Source organism: Scyliorhinus torazame, chromosome 12 (genome assembly GCF_047496885.1).
Source record: "Scyliorhinus torazame isolate Kashiwa2021f chromosome 12, sScyTor2.1, whole genome shotgun sequence".
NCBI lineage: Eukaryota > Metazoa > Chordata > Chondrichthyes > Carcharhiniformes > Scyliorhinidae > Scyliorhinus > Scyliorhinus torazame.
Window position 1 is genome coordinate 78684487 of NC_092718.1, and position 17795 is coordinate 78702281.

Below are 17795 nucleotides of genomic sequence, written 5' to 3' on the forward strand. Positions count from 1 at the left end.
TGTCCTGCTTCGCTTGCTCGCTCGTTGTGGTAAGCTTTGCACAGAACATATTCAAAAGACGTGACCTATCGTGAGAGACCTTGGAACGTAAATGGGAATAGCCGTTATTTCTTTATATTAAAAAAAAAATTGACCTCTGTCAGTAAGCCACAAAAAACTGAATGGCAACGCAGCTTCGGGAATTGTGAGCCAAGTCACGGGCTGCCCTCGCCAAGCCCACTGGTTGTAAATTGAAGATTTGTATAAAGTGATGCCAAGTGAATGTCTCCTTTTGTCTGGCTTCAATCCGTGGCTGTTATGAGGTGAGGTTAGAATTCATCCACCTTTCCCCTAACTACCATTCGGAATGGCGGTGGAATCCCCAAACAGGGATGTCAGACTCCCCTTTCTCCGGCTCGTTTTCTCAAACCCCTCCGTCCCCTCAGGACGTCCCAAGGCCTTTCAGAGCAGGTCAAGGCCTTCTTTCGAAGTGAGCTCACTGTTGCAATGTCAGGAATGCATCAGCCAGTTTTGGAACAGCAAGTTCCCAGAAACAGCCATTCGATGATGACCAATCAACAGTCTTTTTAGTGAGGTTGGTTCAGGGATCAATGTTGGCCTGTTGGTCCCAGGACACTGAGGGCAAGCCCCCTCCCCCGACCACAGTACCCCCGCACCCCTCTCCCCACCGCACAACTCCCCCCCCCCCCCCACTTTTCTTCCAAATAACATCCCACAGTGTGGTGCTCCCTCAGTATTAACCCTCTGACAGTGCAGAACCCCCTCAGCACTGGCCCTCCGACAGTGCAGGGTTCCCTCAATACTGACCCTCTGACAGTGCAGCACTCCCTCAGTACTGACCCTCTGACAGTGCAGCACTCCCTCAGTACTGACCTTCCGTCAGTGCGGCGCTCCCTCATTACTGACCCTTCAACAGTGTTGCACCCTGTCAGGACTAAACCTCAACAGTGCAACACCTCCTCAATAGTGACCCTTCGACGGTGCAGCACTCTCACAGTACTGACCCTCCATCAGTAAAGCATTTCCACAGTACTGACCCTCCAAAAGTGCAGCACTCCCTCAGTGCTAACCCTCTGACAGTGCAGCACACGCTCAGTACTGACCCTCTGACAGTGCAGCATTCCCTCAGTGCTAACCCTCTGACAGTGCAGCACTCCCTCAGTGCTAACCCTCTGACAGTGCAGCACACGCTCAGTACTGACCCTCTGACAGTGCAGCATTCCCTCAGCACTGACTTTCTGACAGTGCAGCACTCTCTCAGTACTGACCCTCCAAACGTGCACCACTCCCTCAGTACTAACCCTCTGACAGTGCAGCACACACTCAGTACTGACCCTCTGACAGTGCAGTCACCCTCAGTACTGATTCTCTGACAGTGCAGCACTCCCTCAGTACTGACTCTCTGACAGTGCAGCACTCCCTCAGTACTGACTCTCGGACAGTGCAGCACTCCCTCAGTACTGACTCTCTAACAGTGTAGCGCTCCCTCAGTACTGACCCTCCATCAGTGCAGCACTCCCTCAGTACTGACCCTCTGACAGTGCAGCACTCCCTCAGTGCTGACTCCCTGACAGTGCAGCATTCCCTCAGTACTGACTCTCTGACAGTGCAGCACTCCCTCAGTACTGACTCTCTAACAGTGCAGCGCTCCCTCAGCACTGACCCTCCAACAGTGCAGCGCTCCCTTAGTACTGATCCTCCAACAGTGCAGCACTCCCACAGTACGGACCTGCTGGCAGTGCAGCACTTCCTCAGTACTGATCCTCCAACAGTGCAGCGCTCACTCAGTACTGACCCTCCAACAGTGCAGCACTCCCACAGTACTGACCGCCTGACAATGCAGCGCTCCCTCAATACTGACCCTCCAACAATGCAGCACTCCCTCAGTACTGACTCTCTGACAGTGCAGCACTCCCTCAGCACTGACACCCGACAGTGCAGCCTCCCGCAGGACTGACCCTCCAACAGTGCAACGCTCCCTCAGTACTGACCCTCCAACAGTGCAGCACCCCCTCAGTTCTGACTCTCCGACAGTGCAGCACTCCCTCAGCACTGGTACACTGGTGAGCTATTTTATCTTACCCTAATCACCGCTGACAACAAATGTTACAGTAAATTCCAGGAAGTGGCAGAGTTCTATTGCACGATTACAGAACTTATGAAATCTTGACACACTGATATATCCCCTCCCTTCCTCTTTTTCAGCAGGAACGTAAACAGGGTTGAGAATAATATGACAATTCAAGGCCACTGGTCCTTCACTCAGTCGGTTATTGAGTGCTTTTACATATTACTATTTATTGATAGTTTGCTCCAGACACGGTGTAGCGCACAAAGACTCCGTGAGACGAATAGAGTGAAGTCGATGAGGCTTTATTAAGCGTGTCTGTTCCCCCGCAGCTCGATAGTAAACTGGCCTGCGGGGGAAGACTCTGGCTTCTTATACTCCGCCTTCAGGGCGGAGCTTGAGGTCAACGGCCAACCAGGACCCGGGATCTGTCAGCCAATGTCATTAGGGCTTCCAGTCCCACATGACCCCCAATACATACAACCACATTCACCCCTTGTCAAAAATGAACCCGGCGGGGTGATGCTTCGTATGGTGGTAAGGGTTTACAGGGCTGGTCCTGGGAGGACAAAACATTCACATGGCAATACAGTATTGGACAATTTCGTCCTGTTGCAACTATTTACAGAGGGTATAGGAAGAAAAGCAAAATGTTCTTGTGAACAGTCCATATTTGTTTTACATCGACGCCACGAGTCGGTCGGGCGGTCTGGTCGTCCGTGTCGATCGCCTCGGCCCCGGCGGTGGTGGTGGTGCTTGTACCAGTGTTGTCGCCTCCAGGAGCCGTACGGTTTCAGCTCGGGCTTGATTCTTGGTCGGTGCTGAGGGGAGGGGAACCGATCCTCCTGGGAAGGGGGCGGTCGCGGGGTGCGGCGGTGGCAGGAAGGGGGGGGGTTGGGTTGATGGTGTCGGGGGGGTGTGCGTGTTGCCGGCAGGCGCCAGATCCCGCAGGGAGACCGTGTCCTGTCGGCCGTCGGGGTACTCCACGTAGGCGTACTGGGGGTTCGCGTGGAGGAGGTGAACCCTTTCGACCAACGGGTCCGCCTGATGTGCCCGCACATGCTTTCGGAGCAGGATGGGTCCTGGGGCCGCCAGCCAGGTCGGCAGCGACGTTCCAGAGGAGGACCTCCTAGGGAAGACAAGGAGACGCTCATGAGGCGTTTGATCAGTGCTCGTACATAATAACGACCGGATGGAATGGAGAGCGTCCGGGAGGACCTCCTGCCACCGTGAAACTGGGAGGTCCCTGGACCGTAGGGCCAGTAGGACGGCCTTCCAGACCGTGCCGTTCTCCCTTTCTACTTGCCCATTCCCCCGGGGGTTGTAGCTGGTCGTCCTGCTTGAGGCTATGCCCTTGCTGAGCAGGAACTGGCGCAGCTCGTCACTCATGAAAGAGGACCCCCTGTCGCTGTGGACGTATGCGGGGTAACCGAACAGTGTGAAGATGCTGTTCAGGGCTTTAATGACTGTGGCCGCGGTCATGTCAGAGCAGGGAATGGCAAAAGGGAAGCGGGAGTATTCGTCCACTACATTAAGAAAATATGCGTTGCGGTCGGTGGAGGGGAGGGGCCCTTTGAAATCGAGACTGAGGCGTTCAAAGGGGCGGGAAGCCTTAATCAGGTGCGCTCCATCTGGCCTGAAAAAATGCGGCTTGCATTCCGCGTAGATGTGGCAGTCCCTTGTGACTGTACGGACCTCCTCTAAAGAGTATGGGAGATTACGGGACTTGATGAAGTGGTAAAACCGAGTGACCCCCGGGTGGCAGAGGTCCTCGTGGAGGGTTTGGAGGCGGTTAATTTGTGCGTTGGCACATGTGCCGCGGGATAGGGCATCGGACGGCTCGTTCAGCTTTCCGGGACGATACAAAATCTCATAGTTGAAGGTGGAGAGCTCGATCCTCCACCTTAAGATTTTGTCGTTTTTGATTTTGCCCCGCTGTGCACTATCGAACATGAAGGGTACCGACCGTTGGTCCGTGAGGAGAGTGAATCTCCTGCCGGCCAGGTAATGCCTCCAATGTCGCACAGCTTCCACTATGGCTTGGGCTTAATTTTTTACTGAAGAGTGGCGGATTTCTGAGGCGTGGAGGGTCCGGGAGAAAAAGGCCACGGGTCTGCCCGCTTGGTTAAGGGTGGCCGCTAGAGCTACGTCGGAGGCGTCGCTCTCGACCTGGAAGGGGAGGGACTCGTCGATGGCGTGCATCGTGGCCTTTGCGATATCCGCTTTGATGCGGCTGAAGGCCTGGCAAGCCTCTGTCGACAGAGGGAAGGTCGTGGTCTGTATTAGGGGGCGGGCCTTGTCTGCGTACTGGGGGACCCACTGGGCGTAGTACGAAAAGAACCCCAAGCAGCGTTTCAGGGCTTTTGGGCAGTGCGGGACGGGAAATTCCATGAGTGCGCGCATACGTTCGGGGTCGGGGCCTATTATCCCATTGCGCACTACGTAGCCCAGAATGGCTAGCCGGTCGGTGCTAAAAACGCACTTGTCCTCGTTGTACGTGAGGTTCAAGGCTTTGGCGGTCTGGAGGAATTTTTGGAGGTTGGCGTCGTGGTCCTGCTGATCGTGGCCGCAGATGGTTACATTGTCGAGATACGGGAACGTGGCCCGCAACCCATGTTGATCAACCATTCGGTCCATCTCCCGTTGGAAGACCGAGACCCCGTTTGTGACGCCAAAAGGGACTCGTAGGAAATGGTATAATCGCCCGTCTGCCTCGAAGGCTGTGTACTTGCGGTCACTTGGGCGGATGGGGAGCTGATGGTAGGCGGACTTGAGGTCCACGGTGGAGAAGACTTTATATTGGGCAATCCGATTGACCATGTCGGATATGCGGGGGAGAGGGTACGCGTCTAGTTGTGTGTACCTATTGATGGTCTGGCTATAGTCAATGACCATCCTTTGTTTCTCCCCTGTCTTCACTACTACCACCTGCGCTCTCCAGGGACTATTGCTGGCCTGGATTATGCCCTCCTTTAGTAGCCGCTGGACTTCGGACCGAATTAAGGTCCGGTCCTGGGCGCTGTACCGTCTGCTCCTAGTGGCGACGGGTTTGCAATCCGGGGTGAGGTTCGCAAACAAGGACGGGGTTGCACCTTGAGGGTTGCGAGGCCGCAGATAGTGAGTGGGGGTATGGGGCCGCCGAATTTGAACGTAAGGCTCTGTAGATTGCATTGGAAATCTAATCCCAGCAAGGTGGGGGCACAGAGTTGGGGAAGGATGTTTAGTTTGTAGTTTTTGAACTCCCTCCCCTGCACCGTTAGGGTAACTATGCAGAATCCCTGGATCTGTACGGAGTGGGATCCTGCAGCTAGGCAAATCTTTTGTGCGCTGGGATAGGTGGTCAAGGAACAGCGTCTTACCGTGTCGGGGTGTATAAAGCTTTCCGTGCTCCCGGAGTCGACTAGGCATGGCGTCTCGTGGCCGTTTATTAGTACCGTTGTCGTCGTCGTCTGGAGTGTCCGGGGCCGAGCTTGATCGAGCGTAATCGAAGCGAGCCGTGGTTGTAGTAGTGGAGTGGGATCCGTTGTTGCCGTCCAAGATGGCGTCGGGGATGAACAAAATGGCCGCCCCCATACATCGCACGTGGCTGGGGGGTCACAAGATGGCGGCGGGGGTGGACAAAATGGCCGCCCCCATGCGTCGTACAGGTCTGGGGCGGTCCAAGATGGCGGCGCCCCTCCTCCCCTCGTGGTGGCCAGGACCCAAAATGGCGGCGTCTGCGGGTCGCACATCGGCGCCCCTCCTCCCCTCGTGGTGGCCGGGACCCAAAATGGCTGCGTCTGCGGGTCGCACATGGTGTGCTGGGGGGGCTGGGGAGCGCTAGGACAGCGAGCGCTAGGACCGCGAGCGCTAGGACCGCGAGCGCTAGGACCGCGCGGAGCTCCCTCACCGGCGACAGCGGTGGTCGGGGCCCAAGTAGGTGGCACCGGCGGGTCAGGCGTGGGGCGCGGGGTGGGGGTTAGGGTGGCGTTAGGGACGCGGAAAACTCCCCCCTCTCCGTGGAGAGTGTTGGCCGGGACCCAAAGCGGTAGCGCCGGCGGCGTGTCATACATGGGCTGCGGGGAGGGGGGTTGGGGAGCGTAGGCGGCGTGCAGGGCTCCCAGTTCTCCCGGGACCGCGGTGGTCGGGACCCAGAGCGGCTGCACCTGCGGGTCGTACATGGCGTGTTGGGGGGGTTGGGGCGCGTAAACTTCTTGCAGGGCTCCCTGTGCTCCCGGGACGGCGGCGACCTCGCGGGACCGGCACACAACCACATAATGGCCCTTTTTCCCGCAGCTTTTGCAGATAGCTGCGCGGGCCGGGCAGCGCTGTCGGGGGTGTTTCGCCTGGCCGCAGAAATAACAGCGGGCGCCCCCGGTGCGACTCGGCGTTTGGACCGCGCAAGCCTGTGGGGTGTCCGGGGGGGGTAGGGGGTTTGCCGCGACGGGTACGTACGGGGCCCAATGGGTTGCTGCGCGGTCGGGGCCGTAGGCGCGGGTATTACGCGCGGCCACGTCTAGGGAGGCTGCTAGGGCCCGTGCCTCTGAGAGTCCTAGCGACTCTCTTTCTAGAAGTCTTTGGCGGATTTGGGAGGATTGCATACCTGCCACAAAAGCATCGCGCATTAACATGTCCGTGGGTTCGTTTGCGTTCACCGACGGGCAGCTGCAGGCTCGTCCCAAAATCAGCAGCGCGGCGTAGAATTCGTCCATCGATTCTCCGGGACCTTGCCGTCTCGTCGCGAGCTGGTAGCGAGCGTAGATTTGGTTAACAGGGCGGACATAGAGACTTTTCAGTGCTGCGAACGCCGTCTGGAAATCGTCCGAGTCTTCGATGAGGGAGAAAATCTCCGTGCTCACCCTCGAGTGCAGGACCTGCAGTTTTTGGTCTTCTGAGACTCGGCCGGTGGTCGTTCTGAGGTAGGCCTCGAAGCAAGTCTGCCAGTGCTTGAAGGCTGCTGCCGCGTTCACTGCGTGGGGGCTGATCCTCAAGCATTCCGGAATGATCCTGAGCTCCATAGTCCTTTTTTTTTAGGCACGCTTAATAAATTGTAGCGCACAAAGACTCCGTGAGACGAATAGAGTGAAGTCGATGAGGCTTTATTAAGCGTGTATGTTCCCCCGCAGCTCGATAGTAAACTGGCCTGCGGGGGACGACTCCGGCTTCTTATACTCCGCCTTCAGGGCGGAGCTTGAGGTCAACGGCCAACCAGGACCCGGGATCTGTCAGCCAATGACATTAGGGCTTCCAGTCCCACATGACCCCCAATACATACTACCACACACGGGTTTACCAATACTCTCCTCTTTCACTCATGAATGTTAGTTTATCTGCATCAAGAACACAAACCGAGCTTCGTTAATCCCTAACTCTCCATCACGCTGAGCTCCAGCTACACCTGGATTTTAAATCCTTATCCTTGGATTTGAATCATACCCCCCACCCCCTATCTCTGTAACCTCCTCCAGTCCCTACAACCCTCCCCCTATCTCTGTAACCTCCTCCAGTCCCTACAACCCTCCCCCTATCTCTGTAACCTCCTCCAGTCCCTACAACCCTCCTCCTATCTCTGTAACCTCCGCCAGCCCCTACAACCCTCCCCCTATATCTGTAACCTCCTCTAACCCCTCAACCCTCCCCCTATCTCTGTAACCTCTGTCATGATATGCAAACATGCAACCAATGAATACTCAGAATAGGACTCAACCAATGGGCAGTCAGGACACTCAGAGTTGGCATCACCTCAAGGGGCATGGCATAAACACTATAAAAGGGAGGAGGCACTCACACCCTGCCTCTTTCCACAGACAGACATCTGGAGAGTTACACAGGGTTGATTAGCAGCATCGCACCCAGCACGTGGCTTAGAGCAAGCTGGTACTGTTAGACTGAGTTACTACAGTTAGATTAGCAGAGAGTCAAAGTCATTTGAGAACTGTGTTAATAGTTCAATAAACACGTTGAACCCCTTTCAGAGTCTGGATCATCCTTTAGTTAAGACTGCATCAAGCAGCAGCCTGTGTTATCCGAAGCAGCATAACACAACCTCCTCCAGCCCGTACAACCCTCACCCTATCTCTGTAACCTCCTCCAGCCCCTACAACCCTCCCCCTATCTCTGGAATTCCTCCAGCCCCTACAACCCTCCCCTTATCTCTGTAACTCCTCCAGCCCATACACCCCTCCCCCTTTCTCTGTAACCTCCTCCAACCCTCCCTATCTCTGTAACCTCCTCCAGTCCCCACAGCCTTCTCTATTCTGTAACCTCCTCCAGCCCGTCCAACACTCTCAATGTCTCTAATCTTCTCCAGCCCGTACAACCCTCCCCCATCTCTGTAGCCTCCCCAGCCCCTACAATCCTCCCCTATCTCTGTAACTCCTCCAGTCCCTACAACCCTCCCCTTTTCTCTGTAACTCCTCCAGCCCATACACCCCTCCCCCGTCTCTGTAACCTCCTCCAACCCTCCCTATCTCTGTAACCTCCTCCAGTCCACACAGCCTTCTCTATTCTGTAACCTCCTCCAGCCCGTCCAACACTCCCAATGTCTGTAACCTCCTCCAGCCCCTACAACCCTCCCCTTTCTTTGTAACCTCCTCCAGCCCCTACAACCCTCCATATCTGTCACCTCTTCCAGCCCGTACCACCCTCCCTATCTCTTGTCACCTCATCCAGCCCCTACAATCCTATCTCTGTAACCTCCTCCAGTCCCTACAGCCCTCTCCATTCTGTAACCTCCTCCAGCCCGTAAGACACTCCCAATGTGTCTAATCTCCTCCAGTCTACAGCTCTCCCCCTATCTTTGTAACCTCCTCCAGTCCCTACAACTCTCCCCTTATCTCTGTAACCTCCTCCAGCCCCTACCACCCTCCCTAACTCTGCAACCTTCTCCAGCCCCTGCAACCCTCCCTATCTCTGTCACCTCCTCCTGTCTCAACAACAACCCCTCTCTCTATAACCCTCCTCCAACCCTCCCCATCTCTGTGAACTCCGAAACCCCCTACCACCCTCCCTAACTCTGAAACCTCCAACAGACCCTACAACCCTTCGTGATCTTTGAGCTCCTCCGATTCCAACCTCTTGAGCATCCCAATCCCATTGCATATCCTGAATCAAACCATCACAGACTGGTTAACAATCCAGAAAATTGCAAAGTAAAATTCCTGTCCTTGTTTTCAGATCTCTGCATGGCGAACTCATGACATCCCTATTTCTGTAACCTCCTCCAGCCCTTACAACTCTCCTATCTCTAACGTCCTCCAGCCCTTACAAACCTCCCCATCTCTGTAACTTCCTCCAGCCCTTACAACCCTCCCGATCTTTGTAACTTCCTCCAGCCCTTACAACCCTCCCTATCTCTGTAACCTCCTCCAGCCCTTACAACCCTCCCTATCTCTGTAACTTCCTGCAGCCCTTACAACCCTCCCTATCTCTGCAGCCTCCTCCAGCCCTTACAACCCTCCCTATCTCTATAACGTCCTCCAGCCCCTACAACCCTCCCTATCTCTGGATCCTCCTCCAGCTCCTTCAACCCTCCCTATCTCTGTACCCTCCACCAGCTCCTTCAACCCTCCGAGATTTCTGCGCTCCTCCAATTCTGGCCTCTTGAGTATCCTCCGATTCCCATCACTCCGCCTTTGGCGGCCGTGCCTTCAGCTGCCTGGGGCCCCGAGCCACGGAATTCCCTCCCTAAACTTCTCCGTCCTCTTTGTCTCGCTCTCTCTTTCATGAAACAAATTTAGCAGTAATGTTGGAAGGCAGCACACTATCCAAATTGAGGTTACTATTCTTAGAAGCATAGAATCTTCAGCCCAGGAGGAGGCCATTCGGCCCAGTGACTGTGCTGCCTCTTTGAAAGATTTATCCAATCAGTCCCCACTCTCCCCCCTGCTCTTTCTCCCCATATTCCTGTAAATTCTCCCCCTTCCACTACTTCTCCAATTGCCTCTTTTGAAAGTTCCTGTTGAATCTGTTTCCTCCGCCCTTTCAGGCAGCACCTTCCAGATCATAACTCGCTGTGTGTAAAACAACACTTCTCCTCATCTGCCCCCATCTCTCGTTCTTTTCCCGATTCTCTTCAATCTGTGTTGCTCACACCAGTTGTGTCCATTGCTGTGTTCTGACAGGTTGAGAACGTCAATCTTGTTGAGGGTCGGGGAAATGGTATGGGATCTTGCTGAACCTAAAGGCATATTCTCCAAGTCGGCGCTCCATCGATGTCAAACTCGTTAAAAAATTCTTTCACAGTATGTGGGCGTCGCTGGTTGGGCCAACATTTATTGCCCATCCCTAATTGCCCAATTGAGAAGGTGGTGGGTGAGCCACCTTCTTGAACCCCCGTAATCCCTGAGGTGTAGGCTCACCCACCGTGCTGTTAGATTGGATTTGGTTTATTGGGCGGGATTCTCCGAAAATGGGGCTATGTCCCCACGCCGGCGGGAAAACGGGCGCTAACCACTCCGGTGTCAACAGCCCCCGAAAGTGAGGGATTCTCCAATTTTCCGGGGGCTATTTTGACGCCAGAGTGGTTGGCGCCGCTCCAGCCAAGCTGAAGCGAGTTTGGGAATGCGCGGGCCATCCGGCGTATTTCAGCGCATGTGCGGAGGTTCCCTTCTCCACGCCGGCCCTCGGGCAATATGGTGGAGCCCTAAAGGGCCTGGCGCAGAGGAAAGAAGGCCCCCCACGGAACCAGCCCGCCCGCATATCGGTAGGCCCCGATTGCGGGACAGGCCCCCGCGCCCAGCCCAGGATCGCCCCCACACACTTCCCTGCCGGGTCCTGCCATGCGTGAGGTGAGTAATTCACGCGGGGCGACTGGCCAGAACTTTACGCCCACTAGGCCCATCGGGGCCCAGAGAATCGCGGGGGGGGCGGGGCGCTGTCCAAGGCCCCCAACCGGCATGGCGGGAATCCCGCCGGTCCCTGAAAAACGGCGCCGGAGAATAGGGCAGCCGGCGTCAGGGCGGGATTTGGGCCTACCCCCAGGGATTGTCCGACCCGGCGCAGGGTTGGAGAAGCCCGGCCATTGTCACGTGTACCGAGGTACAGTGAAAAGTATTGTTCTGCATATAGTCCGGACAGATCATCCCATACATGAAAAACATAGGACATACATAAACACAAGGGAGGTAGTTCCAGGATTCAGGCCCAGTGACAGTGAAGGAACGGACAATATATTTCCAAGTCAGGGTGGTGAGCGTCACGGACGGGAATCTCCAGGTGGTGGGGTTCGCAGCTATCTGCTGTCCTTGTCCTTCTAGATGGGTGTGATTGTGGGTTTGGAAGGTGCTGCTCATGGCTGAGGGATGACTTAACTGAGTTGTACAAAATTATGAGGGGAAGAGATAGAGTGGACAGGATAAAATTGTCCCTTGGTGGACAATTCTAGAACCAGGGGAGACGGATTCAAGATAAGAGGCAGAAGGTGTAGAGGGGACATGAGGAAGAACTTTTTTACGCAGAAGGTAGTGGGAGTTTAGAATTTGTTTCCCGAGTTGGTGGTGGAGGCAGAGACCTTAAACTCTCTGAAAAAGCATCTGGACCTACACTTTAAGTGCTGTAAGCTACAGGGTTATGGACAGGATGCAGGAAGGTGGGATTAGTAAGGATATCTGGGTGTCCTCGGACGGGCACAGACAAGATGGGCGAAATGGCCTCCTTCTGTGCTGTAACATTTCTGTAACCTTGATGAGTTCTTGCAGTGCATCTTGTAGATGGGACACACGGCTGCCGCTGTGCTCGGTGGCGGAGGGAGTGAATGATGAACGCGGTGGATGAGGTGCCGATCAACTTGTCCCAGATGATGTCAAACCTCTGCGACGGTGACGTGGTGGTTGTGTCACTGGACTCGTATTCTACTGGCCCAGCCTAATTTGATGGTGACAGGGGTTCAAATCCCTCCTTGGGAGCTGCGGAAATTTAAATTTAATAGTAAAACGTGGAGCATGATTGTCATTAAAATCCAAGCTGGTTCAATGATGTCCCCTTTGGGGAAGGAAATCTGCATCCTTACCCTGGTCTGGCCCACATGCGGTTCCAGGCACGCACAGAAATGTGGGTGACTCTTAACTGCCCCTTGGAAATAGAACAGCGAGACGCTCAGTTGTATCAAACCTCCCCAAAGTGAAATCCAATGTGTCTAACAGAAATGAGTAAACCAGACGGATCGGGGTGATAATTTACCTGCCTGGGCCCATTAAATCTTCAGACAGGATGGCAGAGACTGCTTTGAGAATCTCAATTCTGATTCGTCCAGTTTTTACATCATAGGAACTACCTCTTTGGCCCCACTGGCCCTCGGTGATAACCAATCATGCGGACCGCGTAATGCCTTCTGACAAATCCAACAACACTTCATTTCCCAGAAAATTTTAATTTTTTTCCCCCTCACCTGTTTAAGAGATTTCCTCCAAGTACAGAATATTTAAACAGTAGAGAACATTCAACGTAAATGAAACATAAACAATATACACCTTTCTTTTCAATGCACCTGGCGTGTTCCCTTTCTCTTGGTTTGGTCTAACCAAGGGATATGGAGACTGGAACTGTGCACAGTGCTCCAAGTGTGGTCGAACCAAGGGATATGGAGACAAGAACTATCCACAGTTCTCCCATTTTGGCTAACCAAGGGATATGGAGACTGGAACTGTGCACAGTGCTCCCAGTGTGGGCTAACCAAGAGATATGGAGACTGGAACTGTGCACAGTGCTCCCAGTGTGGCCTAACCAAGGGATATGGAGACAGGAACTGTGCACAGTGCTCCCAGTGTGGTCTAACCAAGGGATATGGAGACAGGAACTGTGCACAGTGCTCCCAGTGTGATCTAACCAAGGGATATAGAGACAGGAACTGTGTACAGTGCTCCCAGTGTGGTCTAACCAAGGGATATGGAGACTGGAACTGTGCACAGTGCTCCCAGTGTGGTCTAACCAAGGGATATGGAGACTGGAACTGTGCACAGTGCTCCCAATTTGGTCTAATCATGGGATATGGAGACCAGAATACTGCACAGTGCTCCCAGTGTGGTCTAACCAAGGGATATGGAGACCAGACCTGTGCGCGGGGCTCAAATTGAAGTCATAATTGGTCAAAACTAACAATCACATCTTCAGTGCAATTCAGTCACTCAGCAATGGTTCATGGAAGTGTGACCCCTCTGAAATGAAGAATTGGGGCGTCATTCTCCGACCCCCCAGTGGGTCGGAGAACGGCTGTTGGCCGCTGTGAATCCCGCCCCCGCCGGTTGCCGAAGTCTCCGGTACCCGAGATTGGGCGGGGGCGGGAATCGGGCCGCGCCGGTTGGCGGGCCCCCCCCGCTCAATTCTCCGGCCCGGATGGGCCGAAGTCCCGCCGAGAAATTGCCTGTCCCGCCGGCGTAAATTAAAGTAGGTATTTACCGGCGGGACAAGGCGGCGTGGGCGGGCTCCGGGGTCCTGGGGGGGGGGCGCGGGGCGATCTGACCCCGGGGTGTGCCCCCACGGTGGCCTGGCCTGCGATCGGGGCCCACTGATCCGCGGGCGACCCTGTGCCGTGGGGGCACGCTTTCCCTTCCGCCTCCGCCACGGTCTCCACCATGGCGGAGGCCAAAGAGACTCTCCCCACTGTGCATGCGCGGGAAACTGTCAGCGGCCGCTGACACTCCCGCGCATGCGCCGCCTGTGGATGTCATTTCCGCGCCAGCTGGCGGGGCAACAAACGCCGTTTCCGCCAGCTGGCGGGGCGGAAATCCCTCCGGCGCCGGCCTAGCCCCTCAATGTCGGGGCTCGGCCCCCAAAGATGCGGAGCATTCCGCACCCTTGGGGCGGCGCGATGCCCGTCTGATTGGCGCCGTTTTGGGCGCCAGTCAGCGGACATCGCGCCGTTGCGGGAGAATTTCGCCCCTGTTTCTTCAACTTTGGTTTCTTCTCGATTCCGGAGGGTGGATGGAACGTTTTGCTAGAATCTTTCGACCTGGTTGAAGGTAGTTCATTATCCTTTCAGTGACTGCAAGAACTGGGAACAGGGGAACAAGAGAAAAATAAGTAAGTTGTAGAGTTACATGACTTTTACAGAGGAGAAAACGACATTCAGCCCATCTGCTCTGTGCCGGAGTTCCTGCTCCACATCAGGGGCAAAATTCTCCCCCAACGGCGGGATGTCCGCCGACTGGCGCCAAAGACGGCGCCAATCAGACGGGCATCGCGCCGGCCCAAAGGTGCGGAATGCTCCACATCTTTGGCGGCCTAGCCCCAACATTGAGGGGCTAGGCTGACGCCGGAGGGATTTCCGCCCCGCCAGCTGGCGGAAATGGCGTTTGTTGCCCCGCCAGCTGGCGCGGAAATGCGGCGCATGCGCGGGAGCGTCAGCGGCCGCTGTCAGTTTCCCGCGCATGCGCAGTGGGGAGAGTCTCTTCCGCCTCTGCCATGGTGGAGGCCGTAGCGGAGGCGGAAGGGAAAGAGTGCCCCCACGGCACAGGCCCGCCCGCGGATCGGTGGGCCCCGATCGCGGGCCAGGCCACCGTGGGGGCACCCCCCGGGGTCAGATCGCCCTGCGCCCCCCCCCAGGACCCCGGAGCCCGCCCACGCCACCTGGTCCCGCCGGTAAATACCAGGTTTGATTTACGTCGGCGGGACAGTCAATTCCTGGGCGGGACTTCGGCTCATCCGGGCCGGAGAATCCAGCGGGGGGTCCCGCCAACCGGCGCGGTCCGATTCCCGCCCCCGCCCAATCTCCGGTACCGGAGACTTCGGCGCGGGCGGGATTCACGGCGGCCAACGGCCACTCTCCGACCCGGCGGGGGGTCGGAGAATGACGCCCCAGCTTTCTCCCACATACCCCCTTCATCTCCCCCATCACGATATCCTTCTATTTCTCTCACCCTCATGTGTTTATCAAGCTTCCCCCTTAAATACTTCCATACTATTCACCTCAAATACTCCTTGTGGGAGCGAGACCCACGTTCTCCCCACACCGTGTGGGAGCGAGTCTCATGTTCTCCCCACTCCTTATGGGAGCGAGTCCCACATTCTCCCCACTCCCTGTGGGAGTGAGTCCTATATTCTCCCCACTCACTGTGAGAGTGAGTCCACATTCTCCCCACTCCCTGTGCGAGTTGATTCCACATTCTCCCCACACCCCTTGGGAGTGAGTCCCACATTATCCCGACTCCGGGTGGGAGTGAGTCCCACATAACCCCACTCTCAGTGGGAGCGATTCGCACATTCTGTCCCTCCCGGTGGGAGTGAGTACCACATTCACTGCCCTCCGTGTTGGAGTGCTTCCCACATCACCCCAATCTCAGTGGGAGCAAGTCCCATATCTTTCCCACTCCCTATGGGAGATAGTCCCACATTCTCCCCAATCCCGGTGGGAGCGTTTCCCACAGTCTCCCCAATCCCAATGGGAACGAGACCACCATTCTCCTCAGTCCCTATGGGAGTGAGTCCCACATTCTCCCCACTCCCGATTGGAGTGAGTCTCACATTCTCCCCACTCACTGTGGGAGCGAGTCCCACATTCTCCCCACTCCCTGTGGGAGCGAGTCCCACATTCCTGCCACTCACGGTGGGAGTGAGTCCCACGTACTACCCACTCCCGGTGGAGTGAGTTCCACACTCTCCCCACACCCCTTGGGAGTGAGTCCCACATTATCCCGACTCCCGGTGGGAGTGACTCCCACATTCTCCCCACTCCCGATTGGAGTGAGTCTCACATTCTCCCCACTCCCGGCGGGAGCGAGTCCCACATCCACCCCACTCCCTATGGGAGCGAGACCCACATTCTCCCCGCTCCCTGTGAGAGCGTGTCTCATGTTCTCCACAATCCCAGTGGGAGTGAGTCCCACATTCTCCCCACTCCCTGTGGAAGTGAGTCCCACATTCTCCCCACTCCCTGTGGTAGTACATCCCACATTCGTCCCACTCCCTGTGGGAGTGAGTCCCACATTCCCTCCACTCCCGGTGGGAATGAGTCCCACATTCCCTCCACTCCCGGTGGGAATGAGTCCCACATTCCCTCCACTCCCTGTGGGAGTGAGTCCCACATTCTCCGCACTCCCTGTGGGAGCGAGTCCCACATTCCCTCCACTCCCGGTGGGAGCGAGTCTCACATTCTCCCCAATCTCAGTGGAAGCGAGACCCACATTCTCCTCACTCCTGATGGGAGTGAGTCCCACATACTGCCCACTCCCGGTGGGAGTGAGTTCCACACCCTCGCCACACCCCTTGGGAGTGAGCCCCACATTATCCCGACTCCCGGTGGGAGTGACTCCCACATTCTCTCCACTCCCGATTGGAGTGAGTCTCACATTCTCAAAACTCCCTGTGGGAATGAGTCCCACATTCACCCCACTCCCTGTGGGAGCGAGTTTCATGTTCTCCCCAATCCCAGTGGGAGTGAGTCCCACATTCTCCCCACTCCCAATGGGAGCGAGTCCCACATTCTCCGCACTCCCTGTGGGAGCGAGTCCCACATTCCCTCCACTCCCGGTGGGAGCGAGTCTCACATTCTCCCCAATCTCAGTGGAAGCGAGACCCACATTCTCCTCACTCCTGATGGGAGTGAGTTCCACACCCTCGCCACACCCCTTGGGAGTGAGCCCCACATTATCCCGAATCCCGGTGGGAGTGACTCCCACATTCTCTCCACTCCCGATTGGAGTGAGTCTCACATTCTCAAAACTCCCGGTGGGAGTGAGTCCCACATTCACCCCACTCCCTGTGGGAATGAGTCCCACATTCACCCCACTCCCTGTGGGATTGAGTCCCACATTCTCCCCACTCCCTGTGGGATTGAGTCCCACATTCTCCCCACTCCCTGTGGGAGTGAGTCCCACATTCTCCCCACTCCCTGTGGGATTGAGTCCCACATTCTCCCCACTCCCTGTGGGATTGAGTCCCACATTCTCCCCACTCCCTGTGGGAGTGATTCCCACATTCTCCCCACTCCCTGTGGGAGTGAGTCCCACATTCTTCCCACTCCTGTTGGGAGCGAGTCCCACATTATCCCGACTCCCGGTGGGTGTGCGTCCCACATTCTCCACACTCCCGATGGGAGTGATTTCTACACTCTCCCCACACCCCTTGGGAGAGCGTCCCGCATTCTCCCCACTCCCGATTGGAATGAGTCTCACATTCTCCCCACTCCCTGTGGGAGCGAGTCCCACATTCCTTCCACTCCCGGCGGGAGTGAGTCCCACATTCTCCCCATTCCCAGCGGCAGTGAGTCCCACATTCTCCCCACTCCCGGCGGCAGTTAATCCCACATTCACCCGACTCCCTGTGGGAGCGAGTCCCACATTCCCCCCACTCCCTGTGGGAGCGAGTCTCATGTTCTCCCCAATCCCAGTGGGAGTGAGTCCCACATTCACCCCACTCCCTGTGGGAGTGAGTCCCACATTCACCCCACTCTCTGTGGGAGCGAGTCCCACATTCTCCCCACTCTCTGTGGGAGCGAGTCCCATGTTCTCCCCAATCGCAGTGGGAGTGAGCCCCACATTCTCCCCACTCCCGATGGGAGTGAGTCCCACATTCTCACCACTCCCGATGGGAGCGAGTCCCACATTCTCCCCACTCTCTGTGGGAGCGAGTCCCATGTTCTCCCCAATCGCAGTGGGAGTGAGCCCCACATTCTCCCCACTCCCGATGGGAGTGAGTCCCACATTCTCACCACTCCCGTTGGGAGCGAGTCCCACATTCTCCTCACTCCCGTTGGGAGCGAGTCCCACATTCACCCCACTCTCTGTGGGAGCGAGTCCCACATTCTCCCCACTCT

General features: G+C 56.3%; 1 protein-coding gene across 1 annotated transcript in view; it reads right to left on the reverse strand.

Annotated features, from left to right (window-relative positions):
- Positions 1-12400: 12400 nt before the first annotated feature.
- LOC140386506 (B-cell receptor CD22-like) overlaps positions 12401-17795 on the reverse strand; it is a 182089-nt gene continuing 176694 nt past the window's right edge. The window contains exon 19 of the mRNA XM_072468900.1: positions 12401-14036. The gene's annotated coding sequence lies outside the window, so the exon portion shown is untranslated. The remainder of the gene's footprint in view (positions 14037-17795) is intronic.